Source organism: Panulirus ornatus, chromosome 33 (genome assembly GCF_036320965.1).
Source record: "Panulirus ornatus isolate Po-2019 chromosome 33, ASM3632096v1, whole genome shotgun sequence".
NCBI lineage: Eukaryota > Metazoa > Arthropoda > Malacostraca > Decapoda > Palinuridae > Panulirus > Panulirus ornatus.
The window spans coordinates 16,729,389-16,741,888 of NC_092256.1; the positions used below are offsets into that span (position 1 = coordinate 16,729,389).

Here is a 12,500-nt window from a genome sequence, read left to right on the forward strand (position 1 = left end):
AGGCTTCGTGACACGAATAACCCACCCCCCCACATCCAACCCTCCAGCCCTCCCTTCCTTCCCCCCCCACACACGCACGGATACCCTCACCCACACAAACAAGAGCAGCAGGTCGAGGTAGAGAGAGAGAGAGAGAGAGGCAGACCATCAGGTTGAGGCCACAGTATCCTCCCCCCTGCGCAAGTTAGCCTCTTGAAATCTTGGGCAGCCAATCCGTCAAGATTCCGTTCCTACGCCGAAAAAAGGTTATTGGTACGTGTTCTGTCGCTTGTCCTCCCAAGATCATGTCTCGTTTTCTTTTTTCTAGTCTGTAGAAAGTTGGTGTGTCTTTTTTTATTTTCTGTGGCCCACCACCGCTCCACTTTTTCTCTTCTCTCGGTGTTCTCATATTTTTTTTTTATGAGTAGAAGTATTTTAGTATACTTATATGATGTCATGATAGCTGTGTTTTTCTTCATTTTTTTTTTTTTTTAGATTTTCTTCTTATATCTTTTCCAAAAGTGACTCATTTTCTGCTTTAGTATCCTCAGCCCAGAGCAGATGGAGGTCTTATTTTGTCTTTATATTTCCTCCCTTCTTTCTGTGAAAGGCGTACTAATGTTATATCAATATTTATCTATCTATCTATCTATATATCTATCTATCTATCTATCTATCTATCTATATATATATATATATATATATATATATATATATATATATATATATATATATATATATATATATCCATTTCTCTCTCTCTCTGTATATATATATATATATATATATATATATATATATATATATATATATATATATATATATATATATATATATACACCTTCTTCATTTACTATGCTGGAAAGGAATGAAGTTAGGTTGTCGTCCCGCACAATGAATTCATAATGTGTCTTGAGGGAGATACATCAAAGACCAAATGGAAAAGTGGTTTTCCCCTTTTTCTGTGTAATAATAATTCAGGGAACGTAGTTAGTCCTTTGATTAAGTCGAGTAGACTCCTTCTGTGCCCTCCTCCTTGCCAAGGCTAGTCCCAGAGATGGGAATTAGAGAATTTCAGTTTTTTTTTTCTTTTGCTACAAGTTTATTTCCCTTTGAGCCTTGTAAACAGTTTGAAAGCGAACTGCTCTCATTTTGATATATTTTTTTTGGTTCCCTTTTGATGTTGGATGAAGGTAATTAAACCTGTAGTGACAGATATGCACTACGAATGAACATTAGCCAGATTTTTAACTCCAGTAACTTTCTTAATTCAGATGTGTGACCTCATCAGGTAAAGTGTCAAATCAGATATTAACTGAGGTAATGTTGTTAAATTAAGACTGGGTGGTGTTAAGTATGAGGATGATTTGGAGTTAGATGTATATTTTCTCTCTCATCTTTTGTTATGTTTTTGTTACGTTACCGATGTGTTTGTCCCATTTGTTTGTGTTCTTGTTACGTTACCGATGTATTTGTCCCATTTATTTATGTTTTTGTCACTTTACCGATGTATTTATTCCATTTATTCATGGTTCTCATCATTGTGTGTTTTGCACGAGGACTAAACATCCTCTTAATAAGGTTTGTTACCAAATGTTTTCTTTCTCTTTTAGGTAAGCGTCGCAGTGAACTGTGGTGATGGAGGTACAGTGCGAGAGATGTGTCTGTATAATCTTCATTAGCCATTACGTGTCTTTGAGTTATCATCTGTTCGTTAACTTAATTGCCATAAATAATGTCTTTAGTTAGTTAATTATATCTCACCATTTAGTTACTTAAAATGTCTCATTATTTACTTATAATGTCTCACCTGATAGTTACTTATAATGTCTCGCCTGATAGTTACTTATAATGTCTCGCCAGTTAGTTACTTATACATCTCCACTTATTTTTAACTGTAGTTAACATCAGTTATTATCTTTTATTACCTTATGGCTTATCGACAGATATATTTATTTACTTTACAATATCATGTTATACTTATTACTTATTGTCTGTCTGCTGTAGTTACTCTTAAGTAAACACAGACTTAACAGTCTCTCATTCTTATGAATTACTGGTGACTTGAGCATGCAAAATTTCTTAGTCATTTGATGCATTTTTAAGAACATACATTCGCTAAGCTTTCTTTCCCCGTGTGGTAATTATACGCCATTGGCAAAGAGGATTTAGGTAAGTATCCAGTACTGATATGTTTACCATACGTATGCAAAAAGTTTTTACCAGCAAAACCCAGAAAAAACGTACCCAATCCCACATTTAGGGAATATATCGGTTTTTGATTAAGATTGAAAACCTCTCGATATGTAGGCTATTTCAGTACCATTGACACACTTAACCTGTTAATAGTATATAAGAGCTTTGAATGTGATGATGAGTAAAGTAGAGGATATTCCAGGGAATAAGACAAGATGTGATCGTTTCTATACGTAATGTAGTTTATGAGGACTAGAGGAACATGAAGACTTATTGCCAGGCATCATCACACCTGTGTTTATTCCCAATTACAATAATGGCTCCCCATAACACAAGCGCCATTATGAGTGAAGTGTTCGATTTAGGATAAGCTTACGACTTCGATTATCTTTATTTCCATCTGTGATCAAACGAAATTGATTTACACAAAGCCTTTCCCTACACAGTCAGTCATACCAGCCAAGACGCATAGATAAATATGTGTTCTGTGGCTTATTATGGATACTAAAGTCCCTTGGAGTCTTGTGAATGGAAGGTGCATGTGTGATTCACATCTGGGGAAAGAAAGATTCGAGGTGGTGGGGGAGCGAGGAAGGAAATTGTTTTACAGGGCGAGAGAGAAGCCGTGATGGGAAGTGTTGGACATAGAAGATGACAGGTTGTAATACGAGAGGAGAGAGAAGGATGGGAGGTGGGAATGTTTCCTTGATTCTATATATAGACGTTGGATCCGATGCTGTCAAGGAGGATTTAGTGAGAACAAGGACGTACGTCTGAGATTGTGGAGGGCAGGATTCTGTTTCATATGAAGGATAAACTCAGAGAAGTAAGATTATAATCCAGATGGCTTAGGAGACTTCTCAAGACATATTATCGATTAGAATTTTTCTTTTAAGAATACCACAGAAGTTATATGTTGACTTTCGGTCAAAAACTATCATTATTGAGGGTTTATTATCAGCAGATTATCAATATTAATGGTTTATTTTCTGCAAATTATCAATATTAAGGGTTTCTTCTCAGCAAATTATCAATATTGAGGGTTTATTTTCAGCAGATTATCATTATTAAGGGTTTATTTTCTGGATGATTGTGAGTATGATTGATTAAGGTGCAAGAACAGAAGTGATGATGAAGGGATATGCTTGAAAATTATCAGGCTCACGAAAGATGGTTAGGTCTTTAGGTGAAAATTTGTTAGTGTAATTGCAAAAGTGTCTGGGGGTGCCTGTAAGGTCACGATTAAGAATTGGCAGTACGTATAGTTTATCTTTAGGTTTATAGGTTATCTTTAGGGTTATAGGTATGGATTCCTGTTGAGGACAGACAGTTAGACAGACATACAGACAGACATGAATAGATTTGAGGGGGATGGGGTTGGGGGGGTGGGGACCCCGGACACGATTTTGACAAGGGTCGACCCAGAGAGATTATTCCTTTTTTCCTCAAATTGGCCATACAATTCCAGGGAAGAGGATGGAAGCATGAAATTTAACGAACGGACTGCGGATTTGGAATGCAGCCCAAAAGCCCACATGGCCTGTAGCCCCGGAAAGCTAACGTAGGGAATACGTTGGCCATATGAATAAACATCCACGAAAATTTGATTCAAGATATTTGTACAATGGTGCGTGGAGCATCCAGAGGAGCAGCTTTGAAATATACGAAAAAGAGAGATGATTTTTAACAAGACGATGTTAACTTGTGAGATGAGAGAGACTATTTTTAACAAGACAATGTAAACTTGTGAGAGGTGAGAGAGACTATTTTTTGAACAAGACTATGTAAACTTGTGAGAGGTGAGAGAGACTATTTTTAACAAGACGATGTTAACTTGTGAGAGATGAGGAGAGAGACCAGCATGACTTCGGCCAATCTAATCGAAGACGCGTCTCTCCCGAGATTAGATTGTCTGCTTGTAGACGGAGGAGGAACTGTTGATTTGTTACAGATTAGACGACACTGGAGATGACAGATACTGGGGTGGGGTGGGGGTTTAGGGATGATGATGATGATGACGATGTCAATTGGTGATTAGAGAGTGGAGGGGGAGGGGGAAAGAGAGAAAACGGGAATATAGACGGAGAACAACAAGATTGGGAGGAAATTCAAACTGGAAATATAGAAACCATAGGGAGTTATATAGGTGTCGTGTCGTTATAGGACATATACAATATAGAGAAGATATATACAATGTGTATATCGTATATCATCATGGTTAGCTAGACGGTATTTTTCGTATAGAAGAATGTAAGGATGAGTTTTGTTGTTAAGGTCGAGTTGTAGCGATATGTCAACGGTGAATGGTCAGTCTGGGTCAAGGGCATGACCCCCTGGTGACCGAAAAAAAAAAGAGAAAACCCAAGGAAGTTCCTCATTCTCGTCTCAGTGGTCGTGATGAGGTCAAATGAAGTTCAAGAAGCGGTCGAACATGCCAGGGGGTGCTACGGTAAGGGTGGAAACCCATAGGAATTTGACGAGGAATTAGGTACAAACCTGGGTTACTTTTAGATTAACTCGGACTTTGCCTTACATTGGGCCTTAAGTAACCTTACCTTACCTTACCTTACCTTACCTTACCTTACCTTACCTTACCTTAAGGTTAAGTTATAACTAACTTAACTGAACTTAACTTGCCTTACCTTACCTTACCTCTATATACATGGACGATCTTAGTGTTCATTTCCTATACCATTTGTGTAATACATTTAGCTACAGGAATTCCACATATTTAAGAAATATAGTTAGACTGAACCAGAGACTAAAGATCTGAAACATTCCTTCGAATTAACTGAAGTTAAGGGAACTCTTTAAAAAAAATTTCTTTTTGTTATTTTTGCTCCAAGGCAACAGTTACATCTCTGTTGATTCACTGCAAACAATGGAAGATGCAGGAAAGATGAAAAAAGATATGAAACAATAGTCCAGAGACTCGTCATTGAGGAAAAAAGTGTGTATGTATATATATATATATATATATATATATATATATATATATATATATATATGCGAATAAAGTGTATATGAACGCCCACTTTCATGGAGCATACAAACCTCCAACAGCCAGGTTCGAAGGACATTCTTTTCTAACCTTTAAGAATCCTAGGAGAGTAGTTAGAAATCGTCGAAGGATTTTATTTTCTAACCTTTAGGCATCCTTGAAGGAAATAGCTAAGCATCTTTGAAGGACTCTTATCTCTTTCTTAACCTCTAAGAATCCTTAAGGGATAATTAGGAATCTTTGAAGGACTCTCCTTCCTTATAACATAGGATCCTTCAGGACTAGGGAGAAATCCTCGAAGGAACCTCTTTTCTAGGTTCGAGGAATACCCAAGGAATAGCTAATGGGGTGCGGGTCTTCAAATGGCCTCGGCTGGTAGGAGCCAAGCCATGTATGTCGAAGGAAACCAAAATCTGATGACTCGATGGTTTGTTTATTGGGGGGTCGAAATAAGATTTCCCCAGGGCTGTCATATTCCTCCATGGCTGCGTTGATATGCAGAAATTGGTCGTGATAAGGAGTTTGGTGCTCGTGTGTGTGTGTGTGTGTATTGTGATGTGATGCCGTGTAGACAGACAGTCGAGTTAGTTTCACATCTTTATTCTTTTTTTTTTTCAACTGCAAACCTGGAGGGAGAGAGAGAGAGAGAGAGAGAGAGAGAGAGAGAGAGAGAGAGAGAGAGAGAGAGAGAGAGAGATGCATCATTGACGAACTAGAAACCAGAGGGGGGTGGGGATGTCCCCACTCCATCACAAGACGGCCTATATGAAGAAAGGCGCCTCTCTCACTCAACACGATAAGAGAGGAACTTAACCAGAGTTAAGCAACATTGGGGTAAGGTCATGGAAAAACACTTTACGGCAGATTACAACTTATCTCTCTGATATTTGTGGGCCAGGTTCTCGCCTGTTGCCACCTTGGCGACATGATCATAAGACTAGGCTTTCATCTTCAAGTTCTGTGTTACTTGAGCTTGTGTATCATTTATTCATTCATCTTTCCTGGTATGATTTGTATATTTGTTTTTTTTTACGGGCTGGCATTTTGAGATGGGTTTGAAGTGAGTGTCATTTTTTTTTTCTATGCGCTCTCATTCTACTTTAAGATCATCGTTATATTTCGAAGGTGTGTTTCACAATGTTGTAAGATGTGCTCCTCTGGTAGCATTGTGACTGGAATGGAAATAGAGGGATTATTTCCTTCATATATTGCTTGTGATCTCTTGTGAGTCATGTTGTCTTTTTGGTGTTATTTTTGAGTTATATATATATATATATATATATATATATATATATATATATATATATATATGTGTGTGTGTGTGTGTGTGTGTAAGAATGAGTCGTGAGTTGTCTTAATGTGAGTTGTTCCTTATTGTAGTTCTACTTTAAATCAGTCCTAATATATATATATATATATATATATATATATATATATATATATATATATATATATATATATATATATATATATATATATGTATATATATATATATATATATATATTGGTGTTCTTACCATGACAACTGTATTCATCTTTCGGTAATCTTGCTTACCATATCAGTATTCATCTCTAGGTGCTTTCATCATCACTACAGTATTGGTCTCCAGGTACTTTCCTTATCATTACAAGATATTTTTTTTATGTGAACTTTCACTATCAAATATCTGCAGTCTTCCATAAGCACTGTCCCTCTCTCATTGTTTCCATGTGTACATATGACATACTCGACACCCTCTTCCCTTTTTTAGCCTTGCTTATTCTCTCTTCCCCCCCCCCCCCCCTTCCTTTTCCTCCCTTGCCGTATTCCTGTTCTCATTTTCTGACCCTGTTTGCATTTGTTTAACATAATCCCCGCCTTACATCCTTTCCTTTTTTGGATAATCCTCTTCCTTGGCCAGTTTGTGTATCATGATATCCATTTCATTGCCGTTCCTTTAGCATGATGCTTCTACAGCCTCCCCATATCAATTCCTTTTTAGATAAACTTCATGTTTTATATATATATATATATGTATATATATATATATATATATATATATATATATATATATATATATATATATATATATATATAAATATATATATATTTCTTCTCTTTGATGATATGATCAATAGTTTATAGTCATTCTTTTAGGATAATTTTTAACCAGTATTCATCTACTGATCAAACTCCTCATTTCATATTCATTCCTTTAGCATAATCCTCTCTCCCATGGTCTTGGGCTCGTAATCTTCCCCATAGACACTGCTCTGTCTCCCCTCTTTCCCCTCAGTGTTCTCCCTCAGTGCCCCTTCCCCACGCAACTAGCTACCGGACGACTAATTTCCCCTCATAGTGGAAAAATTGAGAGAGAGAGAGAGAGAGAGAGAGAGAGAGAGAGAGAGAGAGAGAGAGAGAGAGAGAGAGAGAGAATTTCCAGTGCGGAACATCGAGAAGACGAGGGAGGGGTGGAGGGGAGGGGGGGGCAGGAATTCTGATGCTCCCAACCTATTAATGTGATGGGACTTGGAACTGGGAGGTAATAGAATGTTTTATCGAGCGGAGGTACTTTTTAAGAGGGGGGGGGGGGAGTTGGTGAGGGGGGAGTGGTGAATTTGATGGAGGGAAAGAGACTTGCCGGAGGGGACATTTTGCGACGTGTGTCCGAGGATCGTCTGGGGACCTGTGGTTAAGGGATCATTAAGGGACTGTCTGTGGAGATTTGCTTCATCACTGTGACGGCCCTGGGGTGAGGGTCTGTGTGTTCTTGTGTGTGTTTGTGTTATTTGTCTTCGATTTAGATAGAGCTTACCTTACGTATCTTTAACGACGGTATAGGAGGTCTTCCACAGCTGGGTCTGGGACCTTACTTTGTCTTACGTATACCTTACGATGGTTTCTGAGGTCTTCTACCCCCCACAGCTCTGTCTGGGACCTTACCTTCCCTTGCGTATACCTAACGATGGTCTGGGAGGTCCTCTTCCCCCTACAGCTTGTTGTGAGACCAAGCTTTCGCCTTGCTCCTCTGCTCCATCAGGCTGTTAGGGGCTACGGCCCGTAGGCCTACATATATACCAGACCTAGCTGGTTTAGTGCACTTTGTTGGCACTTTTTCAAACCTTGTACATTTCTACATGCCTCTGTGTAGCCCATATTGTAGCCAGTGGTGGCACGTATTACATTAAGAGATTCTGGGCCAACGATGTTTGTTCTTTGAATGTATTATTTTGTGTTTGTTCGCGTCTCTCTCTCTCTCTCTCTCTCTCTCTCTCTCTCTCTCTCTCTCTCTCTCTCTCTCTCTCTCTCTCAACACCTCCGCAGCTCGTCGCGCCCCGCGAGTATGTATCTCTCTCTCTCTCTCTTTTTTTCAAACCTTCTTTTAATTAAGGTTCGTCATTCGCTCGTCCTCTCCCAGTGGCGCGCCGCCCTAGGCCGCGTGACGTAAGACCTTTGTCATTACGTCATTTCCTGTTGTATATGTATACGTACATATTTCCTTCCTGCATAAGGATTCCTTTCTACTTTACATAGGGTTCCTGCAGCGCTCAGGAAACCCTGTTTCCTGTGTGATGAATTTGCAACAAGGGGCCGTACGTATGTTGTGATTTTGAAGCATATATTTTACTCACACTTTATTAAGTGTTTTGTACTGTGGTTATAGTGTAAGTGTTACTCTTTTTTCTTGGATATTAGTTTTTCATCGTATTGGCTTTTCTTTATATCTTTCGTTATGCCTTTGTTTAGTGCCTATATAACCGAATATGATAGTAATGGGAGTATATTATAAGGGTCTTGGATGTGTATGATGGAGATATATCATCTGGTTTCATGATCTCTGATTATCTTGTTATTTCGTGAGTCTTGTATCCTTCTCAGTAAGAAGCAGTATTGACGCTGTGTTAAGGAAGAATAATCACTCGGTCTTAATGAGCAATATTTAACCTGGTAGTAAGGAGCAATATTTCACCCGGTGTTAATGAGTAACCCGGTATTAAGGAGCAATATTCCTTCGGTGTTAAGGAGCAATACTCACCCTATGTTAGGGAGCAATACTCACTCGTTATCAAGGGAGCAATATTCACCTGGGGTTTCCCTTTAACCCGTCTCTGCAGACGAGGACTTTACATCATGACCTTGTCTTCCTCCCTCACATCATGACCTTGTCTTCCTCCCTCTGGGCCGGAGTGGCTGGTCTTGGTCATGGTCTTGAGGGGGAGTAAGATGCCAAGGAGCAGTCTTTCTCTCAGGGAGGAAGGAGCAGGACGCATCAAGGGTTAAGGAGCAGGATTTTCCCCATCATGTGCTCATCAAGCGTCAGTCAACAGGTGTTAGGAAGGTAGGGTTCATCATATGTTTGGAAGCTTTAGGGACATTCAGATATTGGGAGTCGGGATTCAACAGGTGTTAGGGAAGAATATTCATCATGTATTTGGAAGCAGGATTCATCAGGAGTCATTAGGTGTGAGGGGGATTTGGAGAGTATTCATCTAGGTGTTAGGGGAGGAGGAGGAAGAAGAGGAGGAGGAGGATTCAACATCTGTCAACGAATCAGAACAGGACGACGCCTATGTGTTAAGGGAACAAGATTCTCCAGAGTCAGGGCGGGATTCACCGACGTGTTCAAGAAGCAGGATTCATCAGGCAAGAAGGAATCAGAGTAGGACTCACTCTATGGTTCGAGGGAGAGGCAGTGATCACCTCCTGAAGAACCGAGACTTGATTCCGCCCACTGAGGGAGGAGGACTCGATCACGCCCCCGAAGAATCAAGACACGATCCACCTTAAGCGTCTAAGGGAAGCCATGTATCTAACAGGTGTTCGGCTTTAACGTGCCATGGCAAAGGGAGACGTCACCACCACGGCCATGTCGAGCAGTCGAGGGGCGAAGCGACACACATATATACATTTTTTTTTTTCCTTTTTTTTCCCCTTCTCCCTGGGACGACCTAAGGTAAGCAGGAAACCGTTCTGTCACACACGGTCGATATGTCGATGGTTTCCTGGGAGAGAGAGAGAGAGAGAGAGAGAGAGAGAGAGAGAGAGAGAGAGAGAGAGAGAGAGAGAGAGGCGGGTTGGTGCGAGTGTCTTCCCTACAGTGCTACTGTTGGTGGTGCTGCCTCCTTGGAATGTGAAGACCGAAGAATGAAAGGGAAAGAGGGAAGTGATGAAAGAGAATGAGGCAGATGATGGAAAGGGGGAAAGAGAAAGGTGATGGAAAGGGAAATAGATAAATGATGGAAGGGAAAGATAGGTGATGGAAAGGAAAGAGAGAAGTGATTGAAGGAAAAGAGAGGTTGTTGGAAGGAAGGGGAAAGAGAGACATTTGACGGTGAAAAGTGAATGATCGAACGTAAACCACAAAACTTCGGATGTAAACCACGAACGAACGAAAGTAAACTACACAGACATAAAACCAAGAAAGTTCCCACATGTAATCGGAGGAGAATGGAACTTTAGCCCCGAAGTTTTTTTGAACGTAACTCTCCATAGGTTCAAACTTGAACAATGAAGGTTCATCCTATAGTAGGAAAGTCCGGATGTGTGACCCACAAGGGCGCCAATGTAAAGTGAGACAGAAGATGGTGTGGGGGTTAATGATTGGTGGAGGGCAGCTATCGCGGACCGTGGGGAAGCACTTTCTTACCCCCGACGACCTGATGAGTTGGCTGGTGGTTGGGAGTGGGGTGGTGGGATGGCCGGGGGGGGGGGGGGGGGCTGTAGTAATGGGAGGTGGTTTAATGGTTATGATTAATGGTCTAGTTGCTTCTGGTCATTAGGGTTGATGACTAACGACGATATGGTTGTTAGGTAAGGGGGGTTAGGGGGTGAAGGGTAATTTCGAGTGCATGGAATAACTTACGAATGGTTTATTTCATTAATTGATTTGATTCTTAATTATTTTTGTTGTTGTTGTTGTGTGTGTGTCTCTAGTTAACGTCTGTGCAACTACTAATTGGGAGACTGATTAACGTGGAATCTCATTAGTGCTTCTTGATTTGCTGAGGAAAGATTCTTCAAGTAATACCCAAGATGTGTATGTTAATGGGATCAAACCGAAGGGACGAGAGTTATTATCGCTAAGGATGAAATACGTACAGAAAAAAAGGTATATATAGATCCTCATTCTATGCACTGACTCCAGCCGGACGCGATCTAAGCCTTTAAGCTTGCATTTGCCCTGCCGGCTGAGTCATGTCTTCCATTGACGACGCAGTTGCAGGGAATCTAATCCCGTCTCAGTTTGTATATAGGATCTGATCCTTTGTCTTACTTTATGTGTATGGCCTCATCCTTTGTTTCGGTTTGTATATAGGATCCGACTCCTTGTCTTTCCTTATATATATATATGTTTGTGTGTGTGTGTAAGATCTGATTCTTTGTCCTTGTACATATAGGATCTGGTACTCTGTCTCATTTTCTATATAAGATTTCATCCTTTGTCCCATCTTGTGTAACAGAGCTGATCCTTTGTTTCACCTGATGTAGTGAATCTTATCCCGTATTTCACAGCAGGCAGAGGACCTTGTCTCATTTGGGATATAGGATGTGATCATCTGTATCACGTGCGATACAGGATCTGGTGTTTTCATGATGTGAGAAATGAGAGTTTAATCATCTGTCTCACTGAAGACATAGGATGTATACAGTAATCTCTTATGTGACGTGAGACAGAGAGTCTGAGATACAAAGGTTCTGATTTCGTATGTTCTTCGAAACAAAGGGTTGCAATCTGTTTTACCACGGTGTATAATCATATTCTCATCCTTTATGGTATAAGTGACATGAATCTGATCCTCTGTGTCATTTAGAAATGTGAGACCGATACCCAGGGTCTACTTGAACACCTGGGACGTGAGTTATCATCAATAAATCTCTAGTGATTCTATTTCCATTCACATAAGTAGGATCAAGGACCTCTCATATTTAGTAGCAGCGTAAGGACACTTTAAACCAAGTGAGCATCACTTCCCCACACCGCTAGAGCATTCCATAAACGACATACCTCTTTCTACATTCCCCTGGATTATTAAGGGGTGATGCTTAGCGCCACTACTTAACCATTTCACTTCCACAGAGTTGGTATTTTACGTACGGCCAGCCATTGTCTTCCCGGAGATTAAAGGAAATCGAGGAGGGTGTACTCATTTTACGTACAGCCAGCCGTTGTCTTCCCGGAGACTAAAAGAAATCGAGGAGGGTATAGTCATTTGGGGGGGAACCACTCCGTCCAATGTGTGCTTTGACTCGACTCCATTATCGAACTGACCATTGATCTTCAGCGGAACCTTCCACGTTCCACACTTGCTCGATCGAACGCGGGTCATATATACATTAGCGACG

General features: G+C 40.3%; 1 protein-coding gene across 14 annotated transcripts in view; it reads left to right on the forward strand.

The window, feature by feature from the left end:
- The window catches only part of Eip63E (cyclin dependent kinase Eip63E), a 523,995-nt gene that overhangs the window by 136,786 nt on the left and 374,709 nt on the right, over positions 1–12,500 (forward strand). For 2 of the 14 annotated variants that reach the window (XM_071681683.1, XM_071681690.1), the window contains exon 1: positions 1–252. This exon is cut by the window's left edge and continues 1,012 nt beyond it. The exons of the other annotated variants lie outside the window; for them this stretch is intronic. The gene's annotated coding sequence lies outside the window, so the exon portion shown is untranslated. The remainder of the gene's footprint in view (positions 253–12,500) is intronic. 14 annotated transcript variants of the gene reach the window in all.